Source organism: Lissotriton vulgaris, chromosome 7 (assembly GCF_964263255.1).
Source record: "Lissotriton vulgaris chromosome 7, aLisVul1.2, whole genome shotgun sequence".
NCBI lineage: Eukaryota > Metazoa > Chordata > Amphibia > Caudata > Salamandridae > Lissotriton > Lissotriton vulgaris.
Window position 1 is genome coordinate 1137770556 of NC_141695.1, and position 19731 is coordinate 1137790286.

The window sequence follows — 19731 nt, forward strand, 5'->3', positions numbered from 1 at the left end:
GCTGCAGGAGCACCAGATCAAGGGGCGCCGCTCTAAGGGGACCTTAGCGACAGGGCGCGGGCAGCAGGAAGGAGGAGCGGCGCGCAGTGGCCTTAAACCTGAGTGGTGCCGCGAGTGGGAGTCCAGTGGGGTCCATTGGACTGGGGCCTCACCGCTCCCGTTCGGTGCCCAGACGACACACCGCGAAGGGACAACCAAGCGCCGACCGGACAGGGACGGAGGTGATCAGCGGCCTTACTGAGTGAATGCCCCAAGACCCCAAATGGACAGAGTCGAGGTGGAGTGAGCTACTAGTCCAGAGGAGGGGAGCCCGGAGTGGTGCAGCGGGTGGGCCCAGCGCAAGGCTCACATAAGCTTTGGGGGCATAAGAGCCCTACCCGGGGAGCATTGGAGAGCAGTGGAGACAGCGAGGGTGGGTAGCTGTAGCACAGAGGGACCGTTGGGCGACCCAGTAGAAGTGTTGTGGAGAGTGACACCGCAGGAGGCACGGGAGCAGCGATGGTCGGCGAAGCATGGCCGGCTCGAGGAAGAAGGGGGAGCGCACACTCACTGAGATGCTCGGTAAAGGCCAACCTAGCGAGGACAGGGGGCCTTCCTCCCCAGCAGTGGCGAAGCAAAACACTGAAACAAGTGATAGCGAGGTACTGACCACAAAATCTTTTCTAGAGGCTTTGTTCAATTCCTTTCGGGAAGACTTCCAAACACTAAAGCAAGAGGTAGCTGGGGAGGGAAGCAGACGGCCTAGGAGAGAGAGTGGCGGCCGTTGAAGAAGCGGACCAAACCAGAAGCGAGGAGGTAGAACAGCTCCAGCAGGAAATCATCAGACATAAAGATCAACAAATCGATCTGCAGGCACACGCGGAAGATTTAGAAAATAGATCCCGACGTAATAAAATTAGTGTCTGGGGCGTCCCTCTCAAGGAGGAAGGAACGAATATCATTGGATATCTGCAGGGCTTGTTTCGAGAAATTATATTGGAAGCGGCGGACTTTGACATCCGAATCGACTAAGCACACAGGGTGGGATTGGCGCGGCGTCGCGCCCCCCCACCCCCGATATTCTAGCCTTCCTACCAGACTTTCCGCTAAAAAAAAGGATCCTTCGGGAAGCACGACAGAAACAGCCCATTCAGTATCAGGGACAGCCGGTGGCCTTATATCAAGACCTATCAGCCATTACGCTTCAAAAGAGGAAGACATTTAAAATCGCCACAGACTTCCTACGTGACAAAGGGATCCCCTACTCCTGGGGACACCCCTTTCATCTGATATTCAAATGGAATGGGACCCTGCAGCCACTGCGATTGCTCCAAGACACGTGTGCCTTGTTGGGTATTGAAGAGATTGAGAGGCCCTCATCACCACGGCCGTCCTAGCACCCTAACGGAGGAGGATGGCAGAGGGTCAAATGCAGACGTTCTCTGACTAAGGATCTGAAGCCAGACTCGCTCACTATATCACAAGAGAGGGCTCTAGCCATCCAGGAAGTTTCCAGGGATACTTTATCGATGGACTGATTTGTCTAAGAGATGGGGGACTCATTAGCATTTATGTGTTGCAGGGTCGAGGGGCAGCGGGCGGGGGATTGCCGTAGAGGTTGCCACAGTTGCACGTTCTACGAGGTAACTTCACCACAGGCCTGTGAAGTGGACTACCAGACCTGGGACTATGTTCACATGTTGGGATACAGGTGTTGGGGTTAGGGTGGGGGGAGAACTGGGGTATGGGAGTTCAGGCCATGGATGGGGGGGAGCGGGTGGTAAGGAGCAGGGGGCCGGCAGCTGGCTTTGTTGGGGGAGGGAGGGAGGGGGGTTTGGGGGTTGGGTGGGGGGGAGGAAGGGATGGGAGGGTTCTGGTGTGTCACACTTCAGAGGGGTTCAGGCATGGCAGCAAGAGGGATTTTATTCCCCGAAGCACAAGTTACTTACCTTAGGTAACGATATATCTGTAAGAAACAGGAGTTAGTATCAGATTCCTTACCTTAGAATTTCCCCAGGCGTCAGACTGGATCCGGAAACTTTTGCGTAGCAGTACCCTTGCGCATCGGTTGGCGTCGTCTGTGGCTCCGCGTCCGTCGTCGGCGTCGTTGGCGCCGGAATGACGTCGCCGGAGTACTTAGACGCCGCCCTCACGCGCTGACGTCAGGTCTTATACACAGCTTTTCCGTGCCAGAAACGCAGAGCCATGATAAAAACCAACACTGGCGCCATGAAACTAGGGCCCTGAAAGGGATGACCTTAACCCTAGATATCCGTTCGCAGAACGGGGAGGATGGGTGGGGCGGTAAGGAATCTAATACTAACTACTGTTTCTTACAGATATATCGTTACCGAACGTAAGTAACTTGTGCATCTGAAAGAAACAGGTTAGTATTAGATTCCTTACCTTAGAATAGATACCCCAGCAATACCAACCCCGGTGGTGGGTCTGCGAACCAATAATCACACCAGAAAGTCCTGGAGGACGGAACGGCCAAAGAAGCCATCCCTCCGGACTTGGCTGTCCAGGCAGTAGTGTCTTGCGAACGTGTGCAGCGAGGCCCACGTAACTGCCTGACAGAAGTCCTACAAGGGGACTCCCCGGCCCAGGGCAGTAGTAGCCACCGTGGCCCGAGTGGAATGGGCTTTCAGCCCAACAGGATGTTCCTTCTTAGCCATAGAGTAGCATGCCTTGATGCAAAACACAACCCTCCGAGAGATGGTCCGTTTGTGCACCGCCTGTCCCTTCTTAGCGCCCACGTAACCAACAAAGAGTTGGTCATCCACCCGCAACTGGCGTGTGCGATCCAGATAGTATGAGAGCGCACGTTTTGGGTCCAGATGGTGGAGCCGCTCTTCCTCTTTAGAGGGATGTGGAGGTGGAAAGAAGGTGGGCAAGGTGATGGACTGCCTGATGTGGAAGGCTGTGACTAACTTGGGCAGGAAAGAGGGTCTTGTCTGCAACGCAACCTTGTCCGGATGGACAGAAAGGAAAGGCTTGGAGGAAAGAGCCTGGAGCTCACTCACTCTCCAGGCAGAGGTGATGGCAACCAGGAAAGCAGTCTTAAGGGTAAGAAGACGGAGAGGACAGTTATGAAGCGGCTCAAAAGGAGCGCACATCAGGTAAGTCAGAACCAGGTTCAAATCCCACTGGGGCATCATGAAAGGAACAGGGGGGAATATATGAGTGATGCCCTTCAAGAACCTATTAACAATAGGGGATTTGAACAAAGAAGGCTGATCAGGTAGCCTTAAGAACACGGAAAGGGCAGAAAGGTAGCCCTTGATAGTGCCCAGAGCAGAGCCCTGCTGGGCAAGAGAAAGAAGGAAGAGGAGACCCTCAGAAAGGGGGGCAGAGAGTGGATCCACAGCCTTTGCTGTGCACCATGCCACAAATCTGTTCCACCTGCAGGCTTATACCGACTTTGTGGAGGGACGCCTGGCGGCCAGAATCACATTACAAACGTGAGGAGGCAAGTCAAATGGCCTCAACTCTCGCTGCTCAATCTCCAAGCATGGAGGTGGAGACTGGACAGGTTCGGGTGGAGGACCGTCCCCCGCTGCTGCGACAGAAGGTCCGCCTGAAGAGGCAGACGAATCGGGGGATCGACAGACATGCTGAGTAGCTCGGGATACCAGTATCTTCGTGCCCAGTCCGGAGCCACAAGGATAACTTGGGCCCGGTCGCGTCTGATCTTCTTCAGCACTCTGGGCAGAAGTGGTATAGGTGGAAAGGCGTACAACAGACTGCAGCTCCACTCGCGACGAAAAGCGTCTCTGAGCGAGTGCCGCCTTGGAAATTCCAACACGCAGATCTGATGACATTGCGCATTCTCTTCTGTGGCGAATAGATCTAACCAAGGCTCTCCCCATTGCTAAAAGAGGCCTTGCGCCACTTCCAAGTTCAGACACCATACGTGAACCATCATACACCGACGGCTGAGTTCGTCCACCCTGGCGTTGAGGGAACCTGCCATGTGTTAAACGACCAGGGTCACGCCCTGATGTTCCAGCCACTGCCAGCTCCTGGCATAGGGTCCATGACCCCACCCCGCCCTGTTTCTTTCAGTACCACATGTTGGTGGTGTTGTCCGTGAACACCTGCACTACACTCCCCTGGACAGAGGGGAGGAATGCCTTCAGTGCAAGCCGGATCGCCCGCAGCTACAGAAGGTTGATGTGGAGCCGGGACTCCGCCGGAGACCAGAGGCCTCTGATCTCCGCCTCTCCCATGTGGCCCCCCCAGCCCTGGAGGGACGCGTCCGTCACAACTACGTGCTCCGGTTGGGGTAGGGAGATGGATCTGCTGCTGACCCAATCGCGGTCCATGAGCCACCACTGCAACTCTCTTGCAGTGCCCTCCGAGATCAAGACATGGTCGGACAAGTTGCCCTGATGCTGTGCCCAATGAAACTTCAGGTCCCACTGCAGTGCCCGCATCTGCCACCTGGCGTGGCACACCAGAAGGATGCAGGAGGCCATCAGCCCCAGAAGCCGCACCGTCAACCTGACCGAGACTCGGGATAACGGCTGAAAGATAGGAATCAGAGCCTGAATATCCTGAACCCGCTGTTCGGGAGGATAACCCAAAACTGCTCCGATGAAGAGGAGCTTCTGAGAGGGACACAGGTGTGACTTCGGCACATTGATGGAGAACCCCAGCAGGTGCAGGAGGTCGGCCATAGTCTGGAGGTGGCTAACGACTGTCTGGGGCGAGCCCGCCTTCAACAACCAGTCGTCGAGGTAGGGGAAGACTGAATCCCTTAACCTGCACAGATGAGCTGCAACCACCGTCATCACTTTCTTGAACATCCGTGGGGCGCTGGTAAGGCCGAAGGGGAGCACAGTAAACTGAAATTGCTCGTGGCCTACCGTGAACCGCAGGTAATGCCGGTGGGCCGGCAGGACAGGGATATGAAAATAAGCATCCTGCAAGTCCAACACTACCATCCAGTCTCCCTGGTCCAGGGCAGCTAAGACCTTAACCAGTGTCAGCATCTTGAACTTCTCCTTCCGGAGGAAGCCGTTGACGTTCCGCAGGTCCAGGGCCCCCTTTGCCCTTCTTGGGTACCAGAAAGTAGTGGGAGTAACAACCACACCTTACTTCTGGCGCAGGAACGCGCTCGATGGCCCCTTTGGCCAAGAGGGCCGTATCTTCCTCTTGTAGAAGTTTCAAGTGATCCCCCGACACGTGGTGGTACTGCGGTGCCATTGGCTGGAGGGGACGCCTCGAAGGGGAGGGAGTAGCCCCTTTGGATGATTTGCAGCACCCACCTGTCCGATGTGACAGTGCGCCAGTGGAGGTGGTGATGGCGAACCCTGCCACGAACTGGCGTCACATGGCCCTGAAAGCTCGGACTAGGAGGGTTTTGAGGTGGAGGCTGCAGGGGTAGGTGTGCACTGGCCTCGTCGTTGTCCCCGACCGCCGCCACGGTGGTTTCCACATCCGCCACCTGTAGTCTGCGGCCGAGTGGCTGGCAGGACATGTGGGGGCGCCCCTTCCTTGGCCACAAAAGGAGCAAAAGGCAGCCGTTTGCTGGCGCGGGGCCGAGAGGCAAAAGGACTTGGCCGTGGCCCTGGAGTCCTTAAAGTGCATGGTCTGCCTTGTCGCCAAAGAGGCAACGGCCATCAAACGGCATGTCCATAAGGGTGTTTTGGACATCAGCCAAAAGGTTGGCGGACCTCAACAAGGCGTGGCGACGAATCGCCACCGTCGTTGCCACCGCTCTGCCCAGTGAGTCCGTGGTATCCAGCCAACACTGGATGGAATACCGTGCCGCTTCTCGACCCTCCGAAAGGGCTTGGGCAAGTTTAGTCCAGGCCTCCTCCGGACATTGTGGCAGTACGTTTGCGACTGTGTCAGACAGAGAGTGGGTGTAGCGGCCTAAGAGGCACGCGGTGTTGATTGACTGCAACCCCAAACTCAGGGAGGAGAATGTATTTTTCCCGTATTGCTCATACCGCTTGGATTGCCGACCGGGGGGAGCCGTCGGGAATGCAGACTGGGAGTTAGAGGCCTGGATGACCAGGCTCTCGCGGGTGGGATGGGTGAGCAGGAAGCAAGGGTCGCCCGGAGCCAGGCGGTGGCGCCTGGCCACTTTCCTATCTACAGGCGGACCTGTAGCGGGCTTGGAACAAGTGCCCAGAAGAACGTCTGACAAGGCCTCATTAAAAGGCAGCAGAGGTTAGGCCGAGCTTGCCTGTGGTTTAAGGACCTCAGTGAAGAGGTTAGTCCTCACGGCCATGCCGGGGAGCTCAAGGCCCAAAGCCTTGGCAGCCCGCGTCAGCACCACCCTATAGGCTGCCCCCTCCTCTGTAGCCACGGTAGGAGGGGAGACAAAACCAGTGTTGGGCGAAGTGTCCAGACCACTGGCCTCCCCAAGCTCACCTGTCCAGTCCTGAGAAGACTGGCACTCACGTGCCAGAGGGTCCATGGAGCCCTCCCAATCCTCCTCGCCACCCATCACCTGCTACTCGGGTTCAAAGGATGGGGCCGGGTCGTAGAAGTAGAAATCTCCAAGCGGCGTCGAATACTGCACCGAGCAGTGCCGCTCCGATGCCGTACCCGAATCGAGGGTAGGACCGGGGACGGCATCGTCCTGGGACAGCGCAGGGGGTGACACCCTGGGGGCCGGCGCCGGCGAGGTCATGAGGTCGACCGCCGACGGCCCGGATCCGGCGGGGTCCTGCGGCGTCGGGACCGAAGTCGCCGAAGGTGCAGGGGCTGAAGCTCCCAACGGCACCGGGCCAAACCACCCGGCCCGCGTGGGGACCTAGTCGCCGTGGAACCCAACGGAGCAGTGAGCGACCTCATGGCCATGAGGAAGGCCTCGATCTCCTCCGGTGTCGCGTTCTGCCCAGGGACCGTCGGGTATGGAGCAGGCCGCAAAGCCTGCAGCTCCCGCGGAGCCGCGGGGGCGGTGTCGCCTCAACCCCCCGCGTCGCGCGAGCGTCGGGGGAGTCAGAAGAGTGATGTTGCCTCTTTAACTTCTTGTGCCTCTTACCTGGGGACTTCGAGCCTGAAGACCGATGACGACTCACGGAACTGTGGTGACTCCGGCCACACGACCAGTGCAAAAATTCATTGCACGTACATGATGACTAGGAGGAGCGGCGGCGGTGAAGTGAGGAGCTCGGGGAGGAGCGGCGGCTCAGGCATCTTGATGTGGTGGTTGTAATCTGAATTGCCGCCATTTTGGGGCAACTTCGCCTCTCCAGTTCACTGTTTATTCAGGCACCTTGACCTCGAAGATTTTAATGATTTGAAAAATGATGGCCCCTGATGAAGGGTTAGTCTTAATTAACCCGAAATGCATTGGGCATAATATGAACTTTTGAATATTCATGAATGCAATGAATTTTTGACAATGACGTTGAACTTCCTACAAGAAATTAATTAATAAAAGAATATGTGCAACTAACGATTTCACTAATCGTAGTTTCATGATTCAATGGGATGTAAAGTCAACACAAATAATATATGAATAAGTGAGTGGAGTTGTATACTTTAACAGCACCACATTGGTTCCCATATTTCCAGATTAGAAATTGGCTAACGCAAAAAGACATGCAGCCTCTAGTGGGCTGGCGTCTCACGACTTTTGAGAAATGTCTCACCATGAAAAAGACAGACAGACAAGCGTTTACAGACCTCTATAAAATGTTAAGCCCACCCCCTCCCCTTTCGCGCTCTGCTGGCCAGAAGCATTGGGAATCTGAGCTTGGGAGAGCCTTTACAGATAAAGAGTGGCAGGATATCTATCATAGGGCCCATCATACATCCAGGAACGTGGCAAGTAGAGAGTCTGCTGTTAAGATTCCGTCTTACTGGTACTTGACGCCGGCTCGGCTGCATCAGGGTAATCCGAACCACAGCCCCACATGCTGGAGAGGGTGCAGCAAGTTAGGGACCCTGACCCACCTGTTGTGGGAGTGCGAGGAGGTGACGGACTATTGGAAGGTAGTGCTAGATTACGTCAACACATACTTCAAGACAGAAATTTCCCGCTTCCCTGCCTACACACTACTAGGCCTTCCAAATGCCCTCACTGTTCCACTAAAATCGATCAGGGGGAAACAAATGGGGTTAGCGGTGGGGGCTGCGGCACACCATATTCTCTCACTCTGGGGCACCACGAGAAGACCTACGCACACAGGCTGGCTACATAGGCTCTGGTATATACTGGGTATGGAGCGGATTCAGGCAACTATCACGCAAACCACAGACTCATTTAACACCACCTGGCAACCCTTCCTTAATTTGCTAGCCGGGGAATTTAACGAACTTACTTCCCCGAGATACCTTAGACTGCTGCGGCTCACTGGCGCGTCCTCCGGGGAGGCCACTTCCACCTGAAAGGGACAAAGTAGGCACGCTATTGGTATGACTCCATGGGACAACGAGGCAACACACCAGAGGGGGGGAAGGGAGGAGTAGGGGGGAGTTGGGGAGCGGGAAAGTTGGGGAGGGGTTTGTTCGGTTACGTGGTGCTTGGGTGCACAGTTTGTTGAAGACTACCTACAACTTGCTCTCATGGACACATCATACCCTCATGTAGCATGCGCTGTTTTGCATTTGTTGCCCGGGGGAGGTATTGCAACTGAGCGTGGGTATGCCCTCAGGGGCCCTGTTTGCTGTATTGTAATGTGTCTGATGCACCACAACAAAAATTAATAAAACAAATTTAAACAAAAACTTCTCTTTTTCTTCTATTCCCCTTCATTGGCAATTTATAGATCAGATATCTTTATTTCTCTGAGCCTACTGTCCTTGTGGAATAGTTTGACATTTGAAAATATACCTCATAATGTTTTACCCCATCGCCCCGTTTATTCAGTTTTTTACCAAATGCATCTATCATCGAAAACGCAAATGTAAACTTATTATTTTTCTATTCCTACAATAGGTCCATCACATAAAGCAATTTATTAATTTTTTTTTTTTTTTTTTTACTTCCACCAATAGCATTTAAATTGCTTGTTTATCCATGGAACTATTATTTCATGGTTCCATTATTTGAGGGTTGTAAAATATTAAAATATATCATTATGTTCAATTAAATACACAAATAACGTGTCTTGAGCAAGCTCATGCGTCTATACAACTATACAATCTGAAAACATTGAAGAGACCTATTTTTTGGAAAATAATTGAAAATGTAGAGGCTATGTGGAATGAGAAGGTAAAATGAATAACTTCAAAGGCTGCCTGGTAAAATTAACGAACTATTGCTAAGGAAATTTGTTAATAAACAAACATTTAACAAACAACCACGACAAACTACCGTTTTATAGCAATAGCTATATAAAGCCTCTAAGCAGGCGTAGTCCATAGATGGAGAGAAAGCTGCCCGTTCGCCAATAAAATACAAAGGAGCCCTCTAGAAGCCCATAAAAATGGTGTATAATCTAAACAGGAGAACAGAAAGCAGAATAAAATGCCATCTCCATGGCTCTCATGATCTCATCCTGATTAAACAAAATGTCACGTGGCTCTAGCCCAGGCCTTGGCATTGCAGCTCATGTGGATGTTTTCCTTGACCCACATGCCCTCCCCCAGCTATGGGACGATGGCGCTTTAGGACAACAAGGGAAGCGCCCCTCGATTTCCCAGCAGAATGCTTGCATCAGATGCCACTCCAGGGAATTTCTTACTCACGACCCAGCTCGCATCTCACGGTTGTCTATCTTATTTATTAGTTTTCTGCCTTCTGTGTGCGTCATCTTCGGGTTCCATTTTGTTTTTTATGAGATCCCGAGGGGTTGCCTTCACATCTTGTTTGCTCTGTATTATCAGACCCTGTCCTACAGGTGATTTTCGATATTGGGGTTAGAATTTTGGTGCTGATATGTGTGATGTCATTCCACAAGTTTTTCATAAAAGCTCGGCCTTTTGGAAGTGGCTTTTTCTTATATTGTCTAGTCGTGTCCAGTCACTTACCTACCCTAGTGTGACCAACTGACATGGGTGCAAATTCAGGACGGTAAGTGTAAAAATTCAGGACTGAGAGTCAAAATTCAGGACAGATGGTCATCAGGACAAAAATTCGGGACAAAAGGTAAGTTTTACCACACATCAGAGGAAGTTGTGCTATAGTATTAAAGTACGTAAATAGACAACTAATTAAGTACAAGTCAAAATAAGTTTTATATTGGTTTGAGACAATTGTGCACTTCACGGTTTTTCGGGATGCGTGCAGCTTTGAACAACTGTGCATGTCTTTTTGAGGTATTTTATTGATAGTAATCTATTTATATGGTTAGTGCACTAGGTTGTCTAGTTTGATATTTTGTTTACAACTCATGGTCCTGAGCAGGCATGTTTAGTGAGAGAAGTGATCAGGAAGAGCTGCTAGGATAGACTTTGTTACTAGCTTCTCATATCTGAGTGGCATTGTGAGATGTAAAGCAGCATGCATAGGTGAACTAAAGGGAGGGTTGCTGTGATGAACCCACTATAGGGAACGCATTATGGGTGTTTCAGAAAGTGGACTTTGCTTATGGGGGCTTCCCAGAGAGATGCAAAAGCTGATAGAAGTCACAACGGTTCTTTTCCTTGCAGCTGTCTTAAAGAATGCACTGTCAACACAATATTACATAGTTTATTTTTTATGCCCTGCCTATTACTACAAACACAATATACATCTCTAGCACAGCTCATGGCACTGTGATGCTCTTCCTAAAATCTTACACCTAAAACAAAACATGCAAACATGAACAATTACTAGTTTAACATTCAAGTAACAGTTGGGTGTCACTCAAAATGTAAATCTGTTGATTCTTTCATCCATCATTCATTCTTTCACCATTCATTATGTCCTTCCATCTGAGTGCCCATCCATATCCAAACCTTTTTAACCATTTGCACACCTATCCATCATCTATGTATTTATTTATTTATTTATTTATTTAAATTTGCAACGCCCAACAGCTACTCGCAGTGGGTTTCCGGGCGCCAGGAACAGACTCAAGAAGGAAAAAGGATAGGCATACTGAAGCTAGCTGATAACGACATCTTATTGATTGAAAAACAGAGTTTTGAGTCCTTTGCGGAAACAAAGCAAATTTGTTTCAGATTTTAAAACCGTGGGTAAGGCATTCCAAAATTTTAGACCTAGGTGGGAGAAGGACCGACCACCCATCTTTACAAGATTAAATCTTGGAATAGTAAAATCACCATTCGTTGAAGATCTCAAAGTGCGGCATGGCTTATACGGTTGTACTAGGCTCTGTAGATATTTTGGGGCCGAGCCTTGTCTAATTTTAAAAAGATGACACATGGCTTTAAACTTAACACGGCTTGGGATCCTGAGCCAATGCAAGTCACGTAGGCAATCTATCCTTCCCTCTATCATTTCACTCATCCATCCTTCTACCCTTTCACCCAATCCATCCTTTCACTCATCCATCCGCTCTTCCACCCATCCATCCATTCACTGATCCTTCCAACCATTTACCCTTTTGCTCAAGTAAACCTTTCACACATCCATCCACTCTTCCAACCATTCATCCATTCACTCATCCATCCAATCATTTACCCTTTCACCCATCCAGCCATCCTTTCACTTATTAATCCATCTACCCAGTCACTCATCCGTACACCCATTTACCCTTTCACTCATCCATCCTTTCTTCCAGCTCTCAACCCTCCCTTTCACTCATGTATGCATTTTTTCACATCCATCTTTACATTCTTCTTCTCACTCATCCATGCACCTATTCACCCATCCATTCCGCCAATGATTCATCCATGCTTTCACTCATCCATCCTTTCTCTCATCCTTCCACACTTTCACTCATCTATCCAGCCTTTTGTCCATCTACCCTCCCTTTCACTCACTCATCCATCCACTCTTCCACCCACCCATCCATCCATTCACTTATCTATACAATCATTTATCCTTTCACCCATCCAGCCATCCTTTCACTTACTCATCCATCCACCCAGTCACTCACCGTCCACCCGTTCATCCTTTCACTCATCCACCCATCCATCCTTTCTTCCAGCTCTCCACCCTCCCTTTCACTCATATATGCATTATTTCGCTCATCCAGCTTTACTTTTTTCTTTTCACTCATCCATGCACCCATTCGCCCATCCATTCTGTCAATCATTCATCCATGCTATCATTCATCCATCCTCCCTTTCTCTCTGTATTCCCCTTTCACTTAGCGACTCATCCTTCACCTATCCAGTTGCAGACAGAAGAGGCCCATCAAGAACTTCACCCATGCTGTAGTTTCTAAAGCAAGGGGTGGGGTGGGGAGGGTTCCCTATGCCCCTGCACATAGGCAATCTGAAAACTTGGAAGTCATGAGTTCTGCATGATGAACAATGCTGGGACTCGAGGAGACTGTGACATGGTGTTGTTTCCAGGGCTTTAAGTGGGATGAAAAAACTGGGGGTCACGCCAAAGGGTGTGTCTGATGTAATTAAGGGTGTGGCCTAAAATGCCTCACCTTAAAATATATGCTGAACCTCTCCTTTTTAACTTTGTATGTTTGTTTTGTACATTTTAACCCTAACAGAATACCCTGCCCTAGAAGGAGGCTGGAGGAGGAGCACCACATGCTGTAAGAGCCTAAACTGGCCCATTGTTATTCTGTATGTGACAATCAGCTGCAGACAGAATGCCAAGCGCGAGATCTAGACAAACAAGCCCTTAAGGCCCGGCCACACGGATCCCCGCCACACCCCCATAGTTTGTCCATTAGCCGGTTGGCTACTGGACATGAAGTCCTTCCGGATCAGCGAATGACGAACTTCCGGCGGGAGCCTCAGGAGGGGTGGGTGGAGCCAAGGGTGCTATTTAGCCCCAGGTACACCTCTGCTCACCCTCTTTTTCCTGCGCTGGACACCCACCTGAACGGGGCTTTCTTTTGAATCTCCAGGGCTGCCGTCTTCGACCTCGTGCCCGCGTAGGAGAGTAGAGCTTCGCGGTCGGCAGCGGATTATTGCGCCTTGGTCGTCGGGACTCTACGAGGCATCGGTAGCATTGCGGTGCGGGCGTAGCAGTGTTGTGGTGAGGTGTTGGGGCACTGGAGCGAGCAGGTTTGCGGGGAAGGATCGCGTGCTTTCCATGTGCATGTGGCAGCGCCCGGGTAATTGACCGCCTGTAGTTGGTCCCGAGGATTGTCTGAGGGGGTTGGATTCCTGGTTTTTCGAGCGGGAGACCGGTGTTTAGGGACGGGCAAGTGCTTGATCCGTGTGCGCGGAAGCTGGGGCGGATGAGAGTGGCGCTTGCTGGGCTGTTTTACCGGTAGTAGTCCCCCCGTACACGTTCTCCGGAGACCTTGCCACTCGATAGTTTGGGTGGGAGGCCGGTGCTCGGGGACGTGTGGCGCTTTATCTTGTGTGGCGCGCAGCAGGAGGCTGAGAAGAACAATAGCAAGCAATCGTGAATTTTCTGGAGGTGGATTTATTTGGTTTGGCTGTGTCGTATTGTTGGTAGTGGCAGCGCAGCCTCGCTTGTGGGAGGCGCGCTTCCCTGATTGATCGCGACCGTTGTTTTGCTGGACTCATGGAGTACTAGTGGGCTTTTCTGCGGGATTGGCCGCGCATCGGGCCCTCCGGCTTGCCTTGCATTGAAGTATCGGTCTTTCTGGCGTGAGCGCGTTTGCAGCAGGGGTGCAGTGCCACAGTTGGGTGAGCGCCCCTTGGTAATTCTAGAGTTGGGGTTTTCTGCTTCTGCGTGGTGTTATCTGGCCGGCTGGGTGTCCGATTGAAAGAGAACGGACCCAGTTTGCACATGGGGGCTGAAGGTGCAAGTACAAGCAAAAACACAAAGTGATTGGGAGGGCTGGTGGGACGTCAGTTATATAAAAACTTCATTTATTGCTAAAGACTGAACGAATAAGGGGCTACATTAATTGGTGTAGGCTGCGTTAAATTGGTTGGAACAACTGAGCAAAGGCACCAGTAATTTTCATAAAAGGGTTCATAATGCCACCCAAGCGCAACCAGAAACGAAAGGAGGGGAATCAGAAATTGCACAGCTGTTGAAGCTGGTGCTCGCAAAATTGGGCAGGGATGAGGAAGTAGTGAGGAGGAACAAGGGGGTGAGGCGCCAGTGTCAGATAGCGAGGAGGTATCTGAGCCAATCCCCGGGGCACAACCACGGCGAACCATAGTCCCGCCTAAAGCAGTTTTTCCTCCCCGAGTTAAGAAGCCCAGGGTGAATAAGAAGGGGAGGGTGAGCAAGGTTCCAGAGGGCTCTCCCCCCGCACCTTCTTCTCCAGTAATGCCCGGGCCTAGTGCCTCTGCGGCGTATGGTCCCTAGCTTGCCTGATTCAGGGCTTCCAGCGCCACTGGTGCCCCCAAATATAGTTCCCATACCTGTGGTACCGGCAGCACCAGTGCTCAGTACATTCTCCGTCGTGCCCGCACCTGTTCCGGCTGTGCCAGTGCCCAGCACCCCCCCCCCACAACCTATTTTGAGTCCCCCGAAGCCAGTCAGCGTGCCATCAGCGGAAGGACGGAATGACGTTGGCGCAATTTTGGCAGAGATTCGAGGTGCTTTAAAGGCCTAGGCACCTGCTCCTAATCCACCTACCCCATAGTACCAGGGGCAGTCCCAGTATTAGCGCCTATTGCTCCTGATCCCTCGACCCCCATAGTACCAGAGGTGGTCCCAGTGGTGGCCCAAATCTCGCAGGGGTGGCACAAGGGGGGGTAGTTCCTGCCTCCACTGGGCAGGCTGGGCCAGCATTGGAGGGTGGGCACGCTGCCACAGATACCATACTGTCCACGGGGGCGACACTTTTGGCACAATTAGGCGCGCCAGGAGTCAGCACGATGGTAGCACCTTGGGCCTCATCTGTAGGCACCGGGGGAGTCATAGTCGAATTGAGTAAGCAGGTGGCCCTCTTGGGCAAAGCGCACGTGAAGGATTTGAACACGCCTTCCCTGGTGGTGGGTCAAACGACCCCCGCACAACCAATGACAGCAGGGTCCTCTGCAGGTAAGGCAGTGGATTCCGGAGGCAAAGAAATAGATAAGGGGTGCGCACCAATTGGTGGCCATGAGTCCATGTTATCCAAGGGTGGTAAGTTGGCGACGCATGTTACGCCAGAAACAAAGGAAAAAATTTGGAAGGGGGAATTTGTGGATATATTATCCCTGATTAGACCTAAGAGAAGAGAGGTAGATTCTAAAGAGAAGGAAGGTAAGGAAGGCTCCTTTAGAGATAGGAAACCAAGGTTAGAGGAATCCATTACTAATTGGTTGTTTGGTTTCAATGTATTTTCCATTGTAATGTTAGAGAAGAAGCCGGAATTGGCTGTACCCTTGATATGTTAAGCCAATAAGATTTTGAAAGCACAAACAATGTATAGTGGGGGGGCCTGGTTGGATTACGATAGGGACTTTAGATGGGCCAAAGTTGATGATCCTGACATGGGTTGGGGTGAAAATTGCAAAAAACACAGTTGATGGACAGAATGCAGAATAATGTCTTACATTCACGCCAGTACAAAGATCTGGGCCTAAATCTATCGTTTTTTTGCACTCCACACCACCCTATGACAGACAATGGCTTTATGCAAATCAGCCTTGACCCTGTGCCTCATGGGAACAGTCCAGCCCGAACTACCAAGCCATGTCTTTCCTAGACCGGAATGAAGCATCCAAGGACCGGTTTCTGGCTATCAGCCTTCTTCAGCCTGGATAGCTTGACTCCAGTGATGTGGAGAGCCTGGGACTCACATCGGAGCATACCCAGCCCACTCGGGGTGAATATTGCAAAAAACACAGTTGATGGACAGAATGCAGAACAATGTCTTACATTCACCCCAGTACAAAGATCTGGGCCTAAATCCATTGTTTTTTTGCACTCCACACCACCCTAGGACAGACAATGGCTATATGCAAATCAGCCTTGACCCTGTGCCTCATGGGAACAGTCCAGCCCGAACTACCAAGCCATGTCTTTCCTAGACCAGAATCAAGCATCCAAGGACCGTTTTCTGGCTATCAGCCTTCTTCAGCCTGGATAGCTTGACTCCAGTGATGTGGAGAGCCTGGGACTCACGTCTGAGCATGGGTTGGGACCAGACAGAAGTAAATGTTTGGTTAGAGAGTGTCAATAATAAAGCAGCCCTTTCGGACTTCCCAAGGGGGTGCTGTGGACAAAAGGGGGACGTGTTGGGCCTTTAACCGGAAGACGTGCACCTGGCCCCCAGGAGCATGTAAGTTTAAACACGCATGTGCATACTGTGGCCACCCTTCCCATCCCGAGTTCAAATGCATTAAGAAATCCAAAGAAAAAGGAAGGGAGCCTTAGCCCCCTCCCCAGGAGTAAGTAACCCAACCAGTGGATTTGGGGAGGCTGATTTATTTTTCTAAATCAGTATCCTGACAGGAAGGCAGCCAGGACTTTATTTGAGAGGTTTTCTACAGGTTTCTGCATTCCAGCTCACGGGGTACCCCTAGTGGACTATTGCAATAATCTTATGTCAGCACGTTTGCACCCCTCAGTAGTTTCATAAAAGGTAGAGACAGAGAGGGCTCTGGGGCGGGTGGCTGGCCCATTCTCCGCTCCCCCTTTGCCAGGATTTGTCTGTTCACCTCTGGGTGGGGTGCCTAAGAAGGTGTCTGGCCAGTTCAGGATGATTCACAACTTGTCAGCGCCAAGGGGGGGCGTCAGTGAATGATGCTATTGACACGTCCCTGTGCTCGGTTATGTATTCTTCCTTTGACTCAGCACTCCAGAGGCCGCGCGATCAAGGTCCAAGGCCGTTATGGCTAAGACTGACATTGTGGCAGCTTTCAGGTTCTTGCCAGTACATCCTGAGGATTACCGTTTACTAGGTTTTCAGCTAGACTCACAATTTTACTATGACAGGTGTATGCAAATGGGCTGTGCGATTTCATGTAAGTACTTTGAGATGTTCAACTCTATGCTACAGTGGGTTTTTGCCTTCAGAACAGGGCACAAGGACATGGTACACTACCTAAGTTGATTTCATGATCATGGGCCCCCCAGCATCAAGTAAGTGTGGTCAAGCCTTGGGCAAGCTAGTTGAGGTGTTTGAGGAACTGGGAGTACCGTTAGCCCCCAGTAAGACGGGGGGCCAGCGACTAGCATGTCTTTCTTGGGCATTGAAATAGACACAGTAGAGGGAGAATGCAGGTTGCCAGCAGATAAAGTACAGGCCTTCTCACAAGTAATAGATTCTGCTCTGGCAGGTCCCAAAGTCACGCTGCATCAAAGGTTTTGAAGGGCCAGTTACATTTTGCCCTGAGAATTATTCCAATGGGGCGATTATTTTCAAGGTCAATCGCGCACGCTTTGGTAGGCTTGACACACCATCACGTCCGATTAAGAGCTGAGGTGAGGGAGGACCTGATGATTTGGCGTGAACCAACTGTATCTAGCACAGACTTGGGCCTGGTCCCGGATTCAGCAGGAAGCATTGGTTTTGGAACAGTTTTGGGCTCTCACTGGTGCAGGGGCAACTGGCCATCATCTTGGCACAAGATGGGCCTGACAAAAAACATAGCCTTCTTAGAGTTATTCCCAATTGTGGTGGCAGTAGAAGTCTGGGCCGAGGTCTTCAAGAAACAGTCGGTCATTTTTTGGTCAAACAACATGGCTGTGGTAGAAGCTATTAATAGGCAGGGAGCTACTTGCAAACATGTTTTCAGGTTGTTAAAGCATTTAGTCTTGGCTTGTTTAAAGCTCAATCTGCGCTTTAGAGCAGCATATATTCCAGGTGTGGAGAATCTGGCTGCTGATGCTTTGTCTCGCTCCAAGTTACAGGATTTCCGAAGGTATCACCCGCAGGCAGAGGAACAGATGACTGTTTTCCCGACATCTCTGTGGAGGATTGGAGCCCCGGTCTAGCTGGGCTAGTGGGAGCCTCTTTGAGCGAGCGCACTAGGAGGACTTACCATCAACACTTTCAAGCATACCGGACATTTGCTAAGAGCACCAGCCAGGTGGCGCTTTTTTTAACAGGAGTGCTCTGCGACTTCTTGCTAGCCCTGAGAGAACAGGGAAGGCCAGTTTCTTATGCTAGGGCACATGTGACGGCAATAGGTTTCTTTGCCAAACTGGCAAGGCAGCGCGACCCTGGCGCGGCTTTCATGGTAAGGAGAGCTCTGTCAGGATGAGCTAGGCTAGAAGGTGTTAAGAAAGATTGGAGAAGGCCCTTAAACCTAAAAACCTTAGGGGACATTCTGGGAGCGCAATGGTCAGTGTGCTCGTCTGATTATGAGAGCATCCTGTTTGGCGCTGCGTGCACCTTAGCATTTTATAGTGCATTTCGGCTGGACATGAAGTCCTTCCGGGTCAGCGAATGATGGACTTCCGGAGGGAGCCTCAGAAGGGGTGGGCGGAGCCAAGGAGGCTATTTAGCCCCAGGTACACCTCTGCTCGCCCTCTTTTTCCTGCGCTGGACACCCACCTTAACAGTGCTTTCTTTCGAATCTCCCACCCACCCGTCCCTGAAGTTAGTGGTTTAGGTTGGGTAAGAGGGCGTTTGGTGGAAAAGAGGCCACAGAACATTGATTTGCAGGGGGGGTAACTGGAGGCCCACTTCCATACTCCCGAGGCCAGCACTGAGGGGAGAGAAGGTACGCTCTCTGCAGGGAGAATGGGGACACCGGCTGGGGAGGCAAGGGCGCCAGGTCACAAGAGCCTCCTTGGCAGCCTGGTGGTACAGGGGTGGGCCCCTGGATATGACAGACAAGGATCGCGGACTGGGGGCTCACTGCTCAAGGAGGCAGGTGGGTTGCGCATTGCGTGGTTCTCAGTTTGGAGATGCAAGCCAGAGGGCCCCTTGGTGCTGGAGGAAGTAGTTATTACATAACCGTTGGTTTTTGAACAAGTTAGCATACTGGTACATATAAAAATGTAAATATTTGAATCCTGAAATGTGCATTTTTAATTATGATCTTGTCATGTTTATGAATGTTTTGGAAGATTAAACATGGCCGTTTTTACCCACACCCTTGACTGGTTAGTTGTTTGTGGGCTTGCATGAGGTTGGGGTGGGGTCCGGGCCCTATGACAATGGGCGGGGTGGGCGGCTCTTATGCTCCCATGATGAGTTTGAGGCGGCCCCATGAGGGAGCTGAGGCCTCGCTCAAGGGTTCCTTGTATGGACCACAATTATGGATAAAAGGCGTCCGTAAAAAGATTGGTCACCCTAACCTGCCCTTCACACCAGCCAGTTACCTCGGGTTTTGTCGTTGGTTGTGTATGTGTCTGCAGTAGACGTTTGAGGGCTTTCTTGGCTTCTAGGGTTGTGATTTGTTAATCAGCTGCAAAATGGCTCTGATTATTGAAGAATTTTTTTCCAACTATTTGCCTACATGATTTCCTCTCTCTCATTATTCCTGCAATTCACAAGTACGCTTTGCAAGCTTCCATTCTCCTTCCCTGTGAGATAATCTCACATGACTATATGCACACAAAAAACTAGGGTACAGATAACACTTAGATTACGAGATAACTTCCCTAGATGGAGCGGAATACCCTACCTGTTGGCTTATATGAAAATATATAATATATTTAAGGGGATGCCTCACCCACAACTTGTCCTGTCATGCTTCATCATCGGTGTCCACCCACTCTGGAGTAAGATGGTACTACTCAAGTGAACTCCACCAAGGACTGGGAGTTCTTCAATATTATTTTCAGGACAAAAGCAAAAGGTTACATATAGTCAGTTAAAAATACCGACATGTATAACCCCAAGTGAGCAAAAGATGAAGCATAAGGCTCATATAGTGGTCCACTATACAGCAACA

The 19731-nt window shown here is 51.1% G+C and overlaps 1 pseudogene; it reads left to right on the forward strand.

Annotated features, from left to right (window-relative positions):
- Window positions 1-14772: 14772 nt before the first annotated feature.
- LOC147703030 (uncharacterized) lies at window positions 14773-16258 on the forward strand (annotated as a pseudogene).
- Window positions 16259-19731: the final 3473 nt, after the last annotated feature.